Source organism: Lissotriton helveticus, chromosome 12, assembly GCF_964261635.1.
Source record: "Lissotriton helveticus chromosome 12, aLisHel1.1, whole genome shotgun sequence".
In the NCBI taxonomy this organism is placed as follows: domain Eukaryota; kingdom Metazoa; phylum Chordata; class Amphibia; order Caudata; family Salamandridae; genus Lissotriton; species Lissotriton helveticus.
In genome coordinates, this window is record NC_136073.1 from 350,975,894 (window position 1) to 350,990,871 (window position 14,978).

Sequence of the window (14,978 nt, forward strand, 5' to 3'; positions counted from 1 at the left end):
GTTTAATCCATCACCGTTATTTAGCCCACTCTGCCACCCCAGTTCAGACATGGTCATATGCAAATCAGTCTGACCCTGTGCCTCATGGGAACAGTCCAGCCCGAGCTGCCAAGCCATGCCTTCCCTGGACCGGAAACAAGCTTCCGAGGACCGGTTTCTGGCATTTCAGCCGTCTTCAGCCCAACTTGCTTGAATCCAGTGGCAAACTGAGCAAGGGACTCACGTCTGAGCATACCCTGCCAACTTATGGCGAACAAAGTGGTCCAAAAGGGGGTGATGATGGACGGAGCATCTGAACCAATCAAACACCCACATCCAGTCAACAGATCTGGATTTAATCCATCAACGTTCTTTAGCTCACTCTGCCACCCAAGTTCAGACATGGCCATATGCAAATCAGTCTGACCCTGTGCCTCATGGGAACAGTCCAGCCCGAACTGCCAAGCCATACCTTCCCTGGACCGGAAACAAGCTTCCGAGGACCAGTTTCTGGCATTTCAGCGGTTTTCAGCCCGGCTTGCTTGAACCCACTGGCAAAGTGAGCAAGGGACTCACGTCTGAGCATACCCTGCCAACTTATGGTGAACAAAGTGGTACAAAAGGGGGTGGTGATGGACGGAGCATCTGAACCAATCAAACACTCACACCCAGTCAACAGATCTGGGTTTAATCCATCACCGTTCTTTAGCCCACTCTGCCACCCCAGTTCAGACATAGTCATATGCAAATAAGTCTGACCCTGTGCCTCTTGGGAACAGTCCAGCCCGAACTGCCAAGCCATGCCTTCCCTGGACCAGAAACAAGCTTCCGAGTACCGGTTTCTGGCATTTCAGCCGTCTTTAGCCCGGCTTGCTTGAATCCAGGCAATCAAGAAATTAAACTGACACATAATAGAATGTTTTCATGCAAGCCTCTACCATTACATACTTAAGATTCTACAATAGAAACATTAAAGGTACAGTACAATACATACTACACATCTCCCTTCCTCTAATTTTAAACAAAAAAAAAATTAACACATGCTTAACAAAAGACATTTAAATCACACAAAAATCAGAAAGATAACTAGGCCGCTTGGAGACTCTTGTAGAAGATCTAAATTTTTTAGAATCTTCCATGCAATCACTTTTGTCCTCCAATGAAATCATACTTTTACCATCCTGCAAGTTTTTCCTTATAACCACACTCTAATCAAATTCCAAATACGATGATCTTGTGTTTGAATGGCATTGTTAAATACTTTTATCACTTTGATAGGCTTCATGAATTTTGTTTCAGAACCACCCACCATACCAGGACATTTACTCATGACCCAGTCATTTACTTTCACAACCGTTTTCTTGACAGTTTTTTCAACATCAAAGTAAGCTTTCCTAAGTTTAGCTTTGTCTTCCTCATTTTTAAGAATTTCCTCTTTGTTACATACACATTCCTTATCCTTTAGTAATTCATATTTATTGACCCAAAAAGGTTCAACAGTTGTATTTGGAACTCTCCTACGAAACAACAAAAATTGAGTCTTTCCTGTTGCAGTATGAGGAGTAAGCCTGTACTCTTTCACCTTCACCATCACACTTTTCTTCCAATCTAAGGACATACTTTTTGCTAAACTAATAGTATCCTTGATTACTTTATTAAATCTCTCGACCATGCCATTGGCCTCTGGGTGATAAAGAGATTAGGGGCCATATGTATCAAGCCCAAATGGGTTAGCAAACGCCGAAATTCGCAGAATTTCGGCGTTTGCGAACGCATTTTCGGTAAATGTTAGGTATCACACAAATCTTCATGCAAACTAAGGAATCGCAAAATTTGCGATTCCTTATTTTGCAATTGCATTTAAGGAATCGCAAATTGTGCGATTCCTTAAATGCAATGTATGAAGCCCAAAAAATTAGCAAAATACCCTTAAGGAATCGCAAATTACCACCAAAAACTAGTTGGTGTTAAGTTGCGATTTCTTTGAAAAATGCACATTTTAGCATTTTTCAAAGTGCCATGTGATGCACATGCATGTATGTGCACCACATGTGTACCCATGCTTATTTCAGGGGTGCAACAGGGTGTCCTTTGGACACTCCTGCACCCTGGAAATTATTCTTAATTTGCGATTAGCAAATTGCGAATCACAAATTGAGAATAATTTCACATTCATTCCTATGGGCCTCCTGGCCCATAGAAATGAATGGGAAATAATTCCTTAATTGCGATTAGCAATTTGCTAATCGCAATTAAGGAATTTTAAGAAATCGCTAAAAAAAACGATTTTCTACATATATACCATTTTTCGATTTCTAAATAGCGATTCCTTAAAAATCGCTATTAAGAAATCGCTAACGGGTATGTTGATACATAGGGCCCAAAGTCTTATGAACAATACCTCTACAAGATAAAAATGTCTCCATTTCTCTTGAAACAAATTGAACACCACTGTCAGACAAAATTTTAGCAGGAAAACCTTCCCTGGAAAACAACTCATTCAAGCATTGAATAACTACCTGAATCCACTCCAGATAAAAAGAAAATTTCAGGCCACCTAGAATACATGTCAATGACCACCAACAGAAACACCTGTGAATCTTTAACCTGTTTAGGACCAACTAAATCAAGAGCTATATCCTGCCAAGGACCACACGGACGTCTCCTCAAAACCATGGGTTGTACATGTGTGGAATAAGACTCATCACTAATATTACAATGAACACAATCTCTAATGACACGCTCAATCATCTTGTCCATACCAGGCCACCAGTAAGACATGCAAAGCCTCTCCTTACTTTTAGATAGGCCAGAATGCGCAACGTGCACCAAATCAATCAATTCCTTCCTGAGACTAGTCGGTGGAACTAACCTTGTCCCACGAAACAACAAATCATCATCCACAGATAACTCATTGCGTACCACCCAAAATGATTTGGTTAAGATAGACCCTTCCTTGTTATTATTCCAATCATTTTTAATCAAAGACATAACCTCACATAATACCTCATCCTTTTTGAACTCCTCAGACCATTTTCTTTCAGATATGAACTCATAATCAACAACACATACCAACTCCTCATCTATGTCAGCCAAATCATCATCAACTTGGTCACTAGAGACAAAACGTGAAAGCACATCTGCAACACCATTCTCAATACCAGGAATATATTTAATTCCAAAACTGTACTCTTGTAGTCCAATAACCCATTAGGTTATCCTTCCAGAGACCAAATCTAATCCCTTCTTACTAAAGATCTAGACCAAAGGTTTGTGATCCGTTTGAACATCAAAATCCAAACCCCAAAGGAATTTTTTTAACTTCCTTACAGCCCAAAAAACTGCCTAGGCTTCCCTCTCGACAACGGAATACCGAGTTTCAGCATCTCTCAAACTTCTAGATAAGAACATTATGGTTTGCAAACCATCAAGACCATTTTGTTTCAACACATAACCCAAGCCCTTTTCACTTGCATCAGTAAGTAAAACAGATTTATTTTTAGGGTTAAAACTTTTCAAAGATGGAGCTTGACTTAACCTTTCTTTAATCTCAATAAATTCATTCTCACAAAGATTTGACCATTGAAAATCCTCTCCTTTTGGTAATAAACCCCTCATGTTGACAGTTAGATTCGCAAATCCTTTGACAAATTTCGCATAATACTCAATCATTCCTAAAAGTTTCATGAGTTCTGCCTTATTTTCAGGAGCATTCATTTGCCTTATAGTGTCAATCAATTATTATTATTATTATTTTATTCGATCAAATAAAAATTGATCATTTACATGAAAGAAGGCCACCATAATGCAATATCACATTACAGTAAAAAACATTCAATAAAGGTTCTTATATCAAATAGAGACAATTACAAGTAAAAGATAGGAGTTCATTTCAATAAATACTGTTTTACATATGCTAAAATTAATCTGATAAAAATGTCAGTCGTTTCCGCCACGCATTCAAAAGATAGTGTCAAGCAATTCAGTTTTAGGCCTCACACCATCACCTGAAATATTATGTCCCAAGTAATTTATTGAGTTAGACCTAAACTTACACTTGTCCACCTTCACAGTAAGATCATGTTTATTGAATCTTTCCAATACCATCCTTAATCTAGAATCGTGCTCTAATTCATCCTTAGCAAACATTAATACATCATCCTGATATATACATATACACCAGGAACATCTTTTAAGACCCTCTCCATATTTAACACGCTGGAACACAGAAGAGGCAGATACTAAGCCAAATGTCATCCTTTTGAACCTAAAGGTACCAAAAAGTGCGATGAACGATGTATAATCTCTGCATGACACCTCAAACTCAATCTGATGATATGCAGAGGTGAGGTCAATTGTGCTAAATAACTTAGCATCCTCAAGCAACACCAACAACTCCGCAATATTGGGCAAAGGATACCTGTCAACAACTACACACCTGTTACGTTGTCTCAGGTCAATGCATAACCATAACTCGCCCTTCGGCTTCCGTGCTGCGACGACCGGAGCCATCCACTCACAACCTTCTATTTCTTCAATTATTCCATTTTCCTTTAATTTTTCTATTTATTTTTTCATATCTTCTTTTACAGATAAAGGCACTCTACGCACCTTGCAGCTCACAGGAACAGAATTACTTTTTAACTGAATCTTATGTTGATATCCTCTAAGACACCCTAAACTTTCCTTAAACACATTCGGAAATTCCTCCTTGAGTCTTGATACAAATTTGTCCTCATCAATTTTTCCCACTGTTTGTATTCTATCTCTCAACTGTATAGATGGATTAGCATTGCGATCCAGAAATACCCCAAGATCCCCTTAGTGTATCCAGCTGATAATGCTGTCACCCTTCTTTGGTACATATACCTTTCCAGATACAAATCTACTTTTGTACTCTATAAGCCCCCCAAAATATCCATGCAGCTTTATAGGTTCTCCGCCATATGCCAATGGAATGATGTCTGGTTTCAAAAGGGACACCCTTCCTTTCAATTTAGCATTGAAAAATTCATTTGAGATAATTGTAATTTAAGCACCAGAATCAAACAATCCTCTTGTCTTTTCACCCTCAACCAAAATTTGATCTGTAGGACTAGACTTTTTGTTTGAGCTACCATCAACCTGAACAATTGTTTGAACATATTCAACATCTTCATCAGATTCTACAGTGGAATCTTCATACATTTCCACTTTCTTGACTTTAGATTTAAGTTTAGTTTTGCGCAATTCAGAGACATGTCCTTTCAATTTACACCTAGAACATGTTTGATTGAGAGCTAGGCACTTTTTATCATCCGCAAGATGTCCCGACTTGCCACATCTGAAACACTTCCTTACAGTCTCTGTCTTAACTGTGTCTTTAATATACTTATCAGGTTTGCTCTTAACTGTTTGAACTTTGGTGTCCTTTTCCACATCTTTTTTAATTAAGGCTACACAATTGTTTGAATGCTCAATACGCTTAGCAACAGCCAAAACCTCATCAAGTGAAGGCTCGTCTTTTAACCATAATTCTACCCTGACCCTTTCTATACCACATCCAAACATCAACTGATCACGAATCCGTTCATCAGTTAGATTGCCAAACTTACACGATAACGCAAGCTTCCTCAAACGAGTTACATAAGTTTCAATAGTTTCATCTGAATTTTGCATGCATTTCGTAAATTGGTATCTCTCAAGAATTGTACAGATCTTGGGTAAAAATTGTTTATCCAATTTTCTAATACATATTTCATATTTGTTTAAACAGTCTGCCTCTGAGGAAGGTAAATCTGGCAAGTCATCAAAAACATCCTGACCTTCAGATCCTAAACAGTGGAGTAATAAAAAACATTTTCTCTCAACAATAAGAGAAGGACCACAGACTTTGGCATATAGTTAAAAAACAACCTTCCATTTTTTCCGCTTTATAGGAGGATCACCCGGGCTAGATAAGAAAAATGGTGCAACTGTGACGTTTTGCTTTTTATTTTTAATACACCAATCACGTGAATGTGATAAATAAATAAATTAAAACTGCCCAATGCCAATAAGAATAAAATAAGACATTTATAAGTATAAGCATATAATTAAATTGACAATTATAACAGTGTTAGTTGTGCTCAATATAAACACAAATATAAAAGAAATACCACTTCTGGTGTGACACACAGCGTTTCCAGTGTGCGTATCACTGATAACAAGAGTAAACCAAATTGGCAGGATCATACGAGTGTGTGCATCACTGACAATAAATTATTCGTGAAGTGACATGTGACGTTTCGAGTGTGCGTATCACTGATGTTACGAGAGCCAGGATACTATCAGTGTTTTAAGTGTGCGTATCACTGGTAATGAATCCCACCAGGAGTGACACACAGCGTTGTTAGTGTGCGAATCACTGATGTTACGTGAGGCAGCTTGCTAGCGACTGTAGTGATTTTGGATTTCCGTCAACTTCGACATAAAGCGTACCACCAGTCCGAGTCTCCCTTCCGGATTCGTCAACTTCAACATAGAGCGTCTACAACCAATCCGAGTCTCCCTCTCAGATTCACTGTTGTCCTACACAGCGCGTAAGAACTCAGAGAAACCGGATTCGTAGATTTAACGTCATACGTCTACAGTCACACAGAGCCTCCTTCTCTGATTCGCTGTTCTCCCACACCTTGCGTCCCAGTTCAGAGCGCACAGGCAGAAGAGCGTAGACGGCTGAAGACGAAGATCAGAATCACGGATGACGGTAAGGATTCTCTTCACTCTAGAAATTCTGAAGCTCGAGGATTTCCGCGACTTGCATTTTTTAAAAATCGCTATCCTTCAACAGCAATTCTCCGTTGCATATACCAGCCGATATATTTATTTAAACACGAAGAGAAATCCCCAAAAAGCCAAAAGTTAAAGCATATTATGCACGTCATCCAATTATATGCACATCCAGAAAGCATATAGTCTCCATAAAATTAATTATCTCATCCAAGGAAAAACACAGTTGAATCGAAAGATGAATATCATATTAAAATATATTCATAATCCTTTCCATACATAGAGATTAATTCTCAAAGTTCCAATATCATATAATGATTTAGCGATAACAAATGGAATAAATGCTTCCAAATATTTTTAAAACTTGACACAGTCACAATCCATAAAACATCAAGATAAATAGATGATAATAAAGTTATCACAGTCTTTAAAGACTCCGCTTGCTAGTTAAGTGAGATAAAATATTTATCCTCTCACCAAGACTTATGTTGAGATCTTTTTTTTTTCTTGAAAACCCTTCTTTCTCCAGTCCATGAAGTTTCCAATGCCGACTATGCCAGTGAAGCATTTTCCATAATAAATCCAGAACTCATGAATGTCTTGAAATGAAGTTTAATCCAAGAGTAAAATCTCCCATCCATGAACAAGCAATCAAGAAATTAAACTGACACAGAATAGAATGTTTAAATGCAAGCCTCTACCATTACATTCTTAAGATTCTACAATAGAAACATTATACATACATACATACATACAATACATACTACATGTTGGTACCAGGTTTGGACAAAATATTTGCTCCTCATTTTGACTTTTGTGCATAACTGTTGCAAACCTTTTATTTCCTTTTTGGGACGTGGCTTGGGTGGATATTCTAGGTAGTAGGAAAGCCTCAACTGGGGAAGCAGCAGGTGCAGAGGACAAGGGTTACAAAATGTGATTTGGAACAGGGACTTCAGGTGCATTGGGAATCATGAATGGAACAGGGTACTCAGATGTACCGGGTGTAATAGACAGTCACCCAGGCCAGACATCCCTAGGCCTAGGCATGTTGAACAGATGCTGCCGATCATGGCAAACAACTAAGTTCAGGCTAGAAGTTCTAAAAATAGTTACACATTTTTGGGACTATCTTAACTGCTCTCATGGAGATCTTAAAATACTTATATTTCTTTAACTAGAACCTTTTCTGACGTGATGGCTGTAGACAGCAATTCCCACGTGTGTGTGCAATATCCAGCACTCGAGCAGGTCATGCATGAAAAGGAAAGCAATGTTTTCCCTTTCAGAGTAGGAGGTAACAGCTATGAACCTGGATAATATTGACACAGTTAAGCGGTACACCTTTAATCAAAGTATTCTCATTCGCAGGCCACTAGTCCTGATTGGTTTTAGATCAGACTGATTTTAAAAGAGCAGGCTGTTCATCTGTACCCTATTGGCATTTATTTAGCACTTTTTTCCCCAATGAGGCATTGAAGCACGTTGTGCAAGAATCACGCAAACCAGTGTTGGTAGTTAATTCAGAGATTCTTGGTTTTAGTCTTGTACTCTCAAACCATTATGGTTTCTTCACAGTGGTATTAGAGGGCAATTAAGCGAGATTTGTGAATTCATGAAAAATAATTTGTGGGGTGATGGATAAATTAGAGGAGTTTAAAATATTGACAGTATATCATAAAGATAAGAGAGGCAATCAAATTATAGGAGATACAATGAAACCAGAAGTCATGCGTTTCGAAAAAAAAGAATTAAGATGAACGTAGGCCATGCACATGAAGATGGTTTTATGGAAACTCCCAAGTACACAGAAAGAGGACAGCAAAATAGTCACTTAACACACCGAATTTACTTGAGAATTTAAAATCTGACAAAAAGTTAAGCTTAAGCAGAAAGCTCACCTTAACAGATATTATGAGCCATTTTGAAAATGTTTCTAAAAGTCTCAACAGTTACCTAACTACATTGTATGCCTTTGAATTAATAGATAAATGTTAACCTTTTGTGAAAGGCAATGCCCATTTAAAAAAGCAGACGTTCATTGGGTAACAATAACAAATATTGGGTCTCAACTAAGATGGCGAAGTGAGCTAAAGAACGATGCTGGATTCAACCCAGATCTGTGACTGGGGGTGAGTGTCTGAAAAGTTTCAGCTCTCCATCCATCATCTCTGTATTTGCTTTGTTCGCCTTAAGTTTGCAGGGTATGCCCAGACATGGGTCCCTTGCTCACCTTGCCACTGGATTCAAGCTAGCCTGGCTGATGAGGGGTGTTACCCCAATGTCGGCCCCAGGATGCTTGTTTCCAGTTAAGGGAAGACCTGGCTTGGCAGTTCGGGCTGGACTGTTCTCTAGAGGCACAGGGTCAAGACATATTTTAATATAGCTGTGTCTGAACTGAGGTGGCGAAGTAAGCTAAAGAACGATGATGGATTCAACCCAGATCTGTGACTGGGGTGAGTGTCTGAAAAGCTTCAGCGTTTCGTCCATCAACTCTTTATGTTCGCTTTATTCGCCTTAAGTTTGCAGGGTATGTCTAAACGTGGGTCCCTTGCTCACTTTGCCAGTGGATTCAAGCTAGCCTGGCTGATGAGGGGTATTAGCCCAAAACTGGTCCCAGGATGATTGTTTCCAGTTCAGGGAAGACCTGGCTTGACAGTTCGGGCTGGTCTGTTCCCTAGAGGCACTGGGTCAAGACAGATTTGCATATAGCTGGGTTTGAACTGAGGTGGCGAAGTGAGCTAAAGAGTGATGATGGATTCAACCCAGATCTGTGACTGGGGGTGACTGTCTGAAAAGTATTAGTCCATCATTTCTTTGTGTTTGCAATAAAAATATAGACACATGTAACCAATAGAGGTGAAAAGAAAAAGGCAGCAGAAGGTAAACAGTTGCAAGATCAAACCAGGACAGTTTATAATTGTAGATATTATATTTGTTTAGACTGCACTATCAAGACTGTGAAATGACAAGGTCCATATTACAGAAGTGTCCAGGAGACGCAAGGGGCATTTGCGCCCACTTTATGCACACCTGGGGCACTCTGGTATTGTGGCCCATTCTGTAATGCAGATACCGCTGGTTCATGTGTTGCATCAGGGCTATCTCAAGACAGCATTCCCTCATTTGCATGGGGGTTAGGCACCGTTAGGGAATCTATTTACCTCTGCCCAGTGCTGTATTATGGACCCAGGTGCAGAGGTAAGGAATCTGTTAGGTGGCACATTGACATTGTGCCTTCTGCCAGTATCCTGGATCAGATGACTATGAATGGCTCTGCTGCTGGGGTTTGTGTATTCCTCCCAGACAGTGACACTAAGAGGATTAGAAGTGTGCAGGATGGACCACCATGCCAAGATGGATGTGGATGGAACTGTGCCTACCCTTCACCGCCTGCCCTTCAGTGATCTTTGCCTCTAGCACACAAAAAGGAACCCAACTCTAGTCGTTTGTCACCCCAGTCTGCTTCGAGATTGGGGAATGGAATAACTTTCCAGAGCCAGATGTGGGGTTCTATAGGGAATCCCACTACTTCAAAGGTTGGCACCAAGTATATATATTGGACCTGCAAGGATACTCATCAGTGCACTCCTAAACCTATGGGCATTAAAGTAGAAGGACAACCTGCTGCTACCAGAGGCCTGCCCTGCTGTCTGAGGACCGCCTTGCTCACTGAGAAGGAAGGCTGCACCTGCTATCTTCATCCAAGGCTAACCTGAGTGATTCCAAGGGTCAATTTGCTGACTTCCTGTCTGTGCTACAGGAACACAACAGATTCAGAGGCCCCTCTGCAACTGCCCAGCTGACCTGCTAAATTGGACCTGCCTGGACCTGTAACTGGATTCACCTGAGTCCACTTGGCCTCTGCTGGCGTGAGTTCCTGATCCCCAAGAGGTGCCTCCCCAGGTCCTGGGTGCTTGGCTAGCATCAGTTGAGCTCCTCCTATGAAGAAAGGTGAAATCCTGATGTTTTGTGCTCTTCGCGAACAGGTATATCTGCACCAAAACTCTGCTGCCCATGACGATCACCAATGTGAAGCTCCAGTGACCATACTCTTTGCACTACTATGACCATCAGCGACAAACAGCAACACAATATATGCACTTCACACTACAGCCTGCAATTACCACCAATGTGAAACTCCAGCAATGACTGTCTTCAATGCCCGCCCAGAGCGATTACCGTCCACACACCAGGAGTGCTTTTCATGCTACCGCTAAGACCATCTGCAACACTCCCCAATCCTCTTAACCTCTTACACTGTGAACAACATTTTTTATGCTGGACTTTGCGCAGGTAACTTTTTCAGCATGACCAATCTGGTCACTGTATCATGCCTACGCAGGGTCGCAAACGCTGGGTTTGCCAGCACCCCCCTCCCCGCTCTTGTATGAGGCCGCCGCTGGTGGCATAGGCAGAGATTGCAATGGACGCCGAAGTGTCTAGTTATGCCAATGGGCCTGTACACCATTGTGGTCGGCCTGAACTTGTTACTTTCCCCCAATCTAGCATGACCTAATGACCCTAGTGGTGTGTTGTGTTTTTTCGTTTGCTATATCTACTAAAATAAACTTTAAAATGCATATATCCACTTCAACATTCTAGTATAATTGTATTTATTAAAATGTGCTCTAGTGCCCTAAATTGGTTTTGGATTTTTCTTGTACTGTGTTTTTACTTTATTATTGTTTGTGTGCTGCATAAATACTTTACATATTTCCTTTAAGTTAAGCCTGATTGTTTTATGCCAAGCTAACAGAGTGTTAAGCACATGTTAATTTAGTGACTGTTTGTGGTTCACCCTGACAAGGACTGTGGTTTTTCCCTTAGTGGGTATTCCACCCCTCTCAACCATTAAACCTGTTTCTTACATCTATTCTGAGATATTTTGTCCGAAGTTTAATGTTATGATTCTGAGCAGGTAAATGTTTGAGGAAGACATGGATCAGAGATCTGCTGGGATGGACTTTGTTTTTACAATCCCATATCTGTTTGCTATTGTGAGATGTCAAAAAAGCATTTATAGCATTTAACTAATTAGGACCAGAAGTGGTGAACTGAATTAAAAGCATCAAGTGGCCAGCTGGCATGTGACAGATCTCTTCAGTTATCCCATGCCAGTTCACATTTGTGAAGTGTGGTTTTCCACAGTGGTCTGGTTTAGTAGTGGATGATGGAAATGACCCTTAGCTGTTTTGTCCTATGCGATTGTGAGAGTTTCAAGCAGTGTAAGTAAATTAATATACAATCTGTATGAACTACAACCACCTGCCCAACTGCTGAGTGTTATGGTATTGGTGTGTGTATTGTAATTGCATTTATATAGCAATTGATAACCCTGAAAGGTATTGCAGCACTTTACGTCAGACAGCAGGATGCTCTGGAAACCAGGGTTAGTCAGGTTATTGTTGGTTTCTGGGATTAGTCTTGAATCTTAAGGAAACCATGCTGTGCATTTGCTCCAGTTTCTATGTGGTAGAATATATTATTAGGAGGTAGGGGTGAATTTTTGTGAAATGGGTGATGCAGGAGAGTAGAATCTGCTTCTTATGATTACCCCCACTTTTTAATGATATATCACTGTGTTTGACTTCGACTGACTGGGATCCTGCTATCCAGGACCCCAGTACATCTGCTTTCTTTTATAAATTGAATGCATGTACCTCAGGTACACTCCAGATTGGATACTGGGGTACCCTTATCAGTCCCTAGTATATGGTCAACCATGTACCCAGGGCATAGGTACCCCAGATGCCTCCCAGAGGCTGCAGCATGTATTATGCCACCCCTGAGAGACCATTCAAAATGGCACCACAGGTCTGCTACTAAACCTAACAGTCACTCATACTGCAGGCCTTATCAATCCTGAAGGCAGGGTGCTGGTATTTGTGTGAGAGGGTGCCCCTGCATGAGCAGAGCCCCCTGCAGCCTTCGGAATCTACTCTCCGGGGTTGTCTGTAATGCAGCCAAACCATATATACTGAAGTGCGTTATAACCTCGCGGTAAATGTTAACTTTAGAACAGCTGCTTAGAAACATGTTGTGTCTTTCCAGTAACTGGCAGGGGAGGTATGATTCCACCTTTCTAGAGGGACTTATGTGAAACACTGGTACCCCCGGTACCAGCTTTCTCAGCCTGGGCATCACAAAATGGATGCTGCCAGTCATAGACACAAGTCTGCCCTCCTGCTGCTGAGCTCGAATAGGGGAAGTCCTGACAATAGGTTTCTTGTCAACAGGGAGGTGTGCACACCTCCCAGACAGGCTTTGGTGTATTGGGGCTTGGTGGGTGTACTCTGAGAGTGCCTGAAAGTCTGTACTGGGGGCACATTAGGTGTCCCTGTGCATAGTCCGGCTCAAACCGGTTGCAGTAGCCATTTGCTCCTGATCTGTTGCAAAACTGGACAGAGGACATGGGTGTAGCCACCCCTCTGTCCTGACCTTCCCGTAGGTGGGTCCCCAGAGTTTGTCCAACCCCTTCCTTGGGTATAAAGTAGGAATCGTGACTACAGGACTTTAGATTTTAACTGGACTAAACTCTGCAAACAGAAACCAAGTACGTCGATGGTCTACACACTACGCTGGACAACAGCAGAATCTCCCTTGGAGTAAAGGAGTTACTCCCCTGCCGAAGCAGACACTTTAATGCATCTGACCAGTTTTTATCTCCAAAGCTCCTGATGAATCTGAAGATTTCTGCAACACAGGAGGTGGGTTCTTGAGTGTCTCTTAGGTCGATCTGCTCTCTCAGCAATTCGTGGGAGGACCTCGACAGCCCAGAGGGACGCCCGGGGTACCGACGGGCTGTCGTGGGAGGTCCTCCCACGACAGCCCAGAGGGACGCCCGGGGTACCGAAGGACAGAGCGGTGCCCTGTTTTACCTGCGCAGAAGCCAGGTGAGGTGGGACTTTTCTCTCCTGCCAAATTGTCAGGAGAAGGACGGTATCACTATATTTCAGGTGATATTTTTTCTTTTTCCACTGATTTCTTTTTAAGCAGTAGCGGTAATGGTCCTGAGGAAGCAGCTAGATACCACGTGGATCTAATTAGTCTGCAGAAACATGTAGACCTTCAATCACTAACAGTGGTTATTTGTTTAGACCACTACGCACTCATTTTAGTTTAGGATTGAAGAGAACCCTAATAAATATTTTTTCTCCTCTCTACCTAATTTTATAGTTTGTTTCACAACTTCACTTTGCACTTCACTTTTTAGCACTGCTTTCAGTCACCACAATATATATCAAGTGTTCCCCTCACACTGGATACCACATGTAGGATTAGGCTTCCAACATCTGCCAATCCACTGTGGGTCTCACAATCTACCTTCGAGGGTGAAGGATCCCAGATGATGAAGGGCGGATCCGAGTGGTGACTGATGGGAATCTTCTCATAAGAGATGAGATACCCTATGTGTGATTTGCACAACACATTATTAGTTCATTTCCATTTGCTTTCTATTCACTACGTAGGGATGTAACTTAGTTTGCGTTTGCGTTGACACCTTGCTATTTGTTGTTGAAGTACGTATAGTCCTGACCACGAGTAGTATTTCCACTAAAGCTTTCTGGCCTTCAATCCATGAGTGCTCCGGGGGCCTGTACTTCGTGATTCAGCTTGAGGTCCCTTTGGGATCAATCAATCAATCAATCAATCAAGACATTTATATAGCGCACTACTCACCCGTAGGGTCTCAAGGCGCTAGGAGGGGGGGTGCCGTTACTGCTCGAACAGCCAGGTCTTGAGCTTCTTCCTGAAGGCGAGGTGGTCTTGGGTCAGGCGCAGGTCGGTCGGGAGGGAGTTGCAGGTCTTGGCGGCTAGGTAGGAGAAGGACCTTCCTCCTGTTGTCGCTCTTCGGATGCGTGGGACTTCGGCGAGGGCGTGGCTGGTTGATCTGAGGTGGCGTTTGGGAGCGTAGAAGTTGATTCGGTTGTTGAGGTAGCTCGGGCCTTGGTCGTGTAGGGCTTTGTGTGCGTGGGTGAGGAGACGGAAGGTGATTCTTTTCTTGACGGGGAGCCAGTGCAGGTCTCTCAGATGTCCGGAGATGTGGCTGTTTCGTGGGAGGTCGAGGATGAGTCTGGCTGAGGCGTTCTGTATCCGCTGGAGTCTCTTCTGGAGCTTGGCGGTGGTTCCGGCGTAGAGGGCGTTGCCGTAGTCCAGTCGGCTGGTGACGAGGGCCTGGGTGACGGTCTTCCTGGTCTCGGTGGGGATCCACCAGAAGATCTTCCGTAGCATGCGTAGGATGTTGA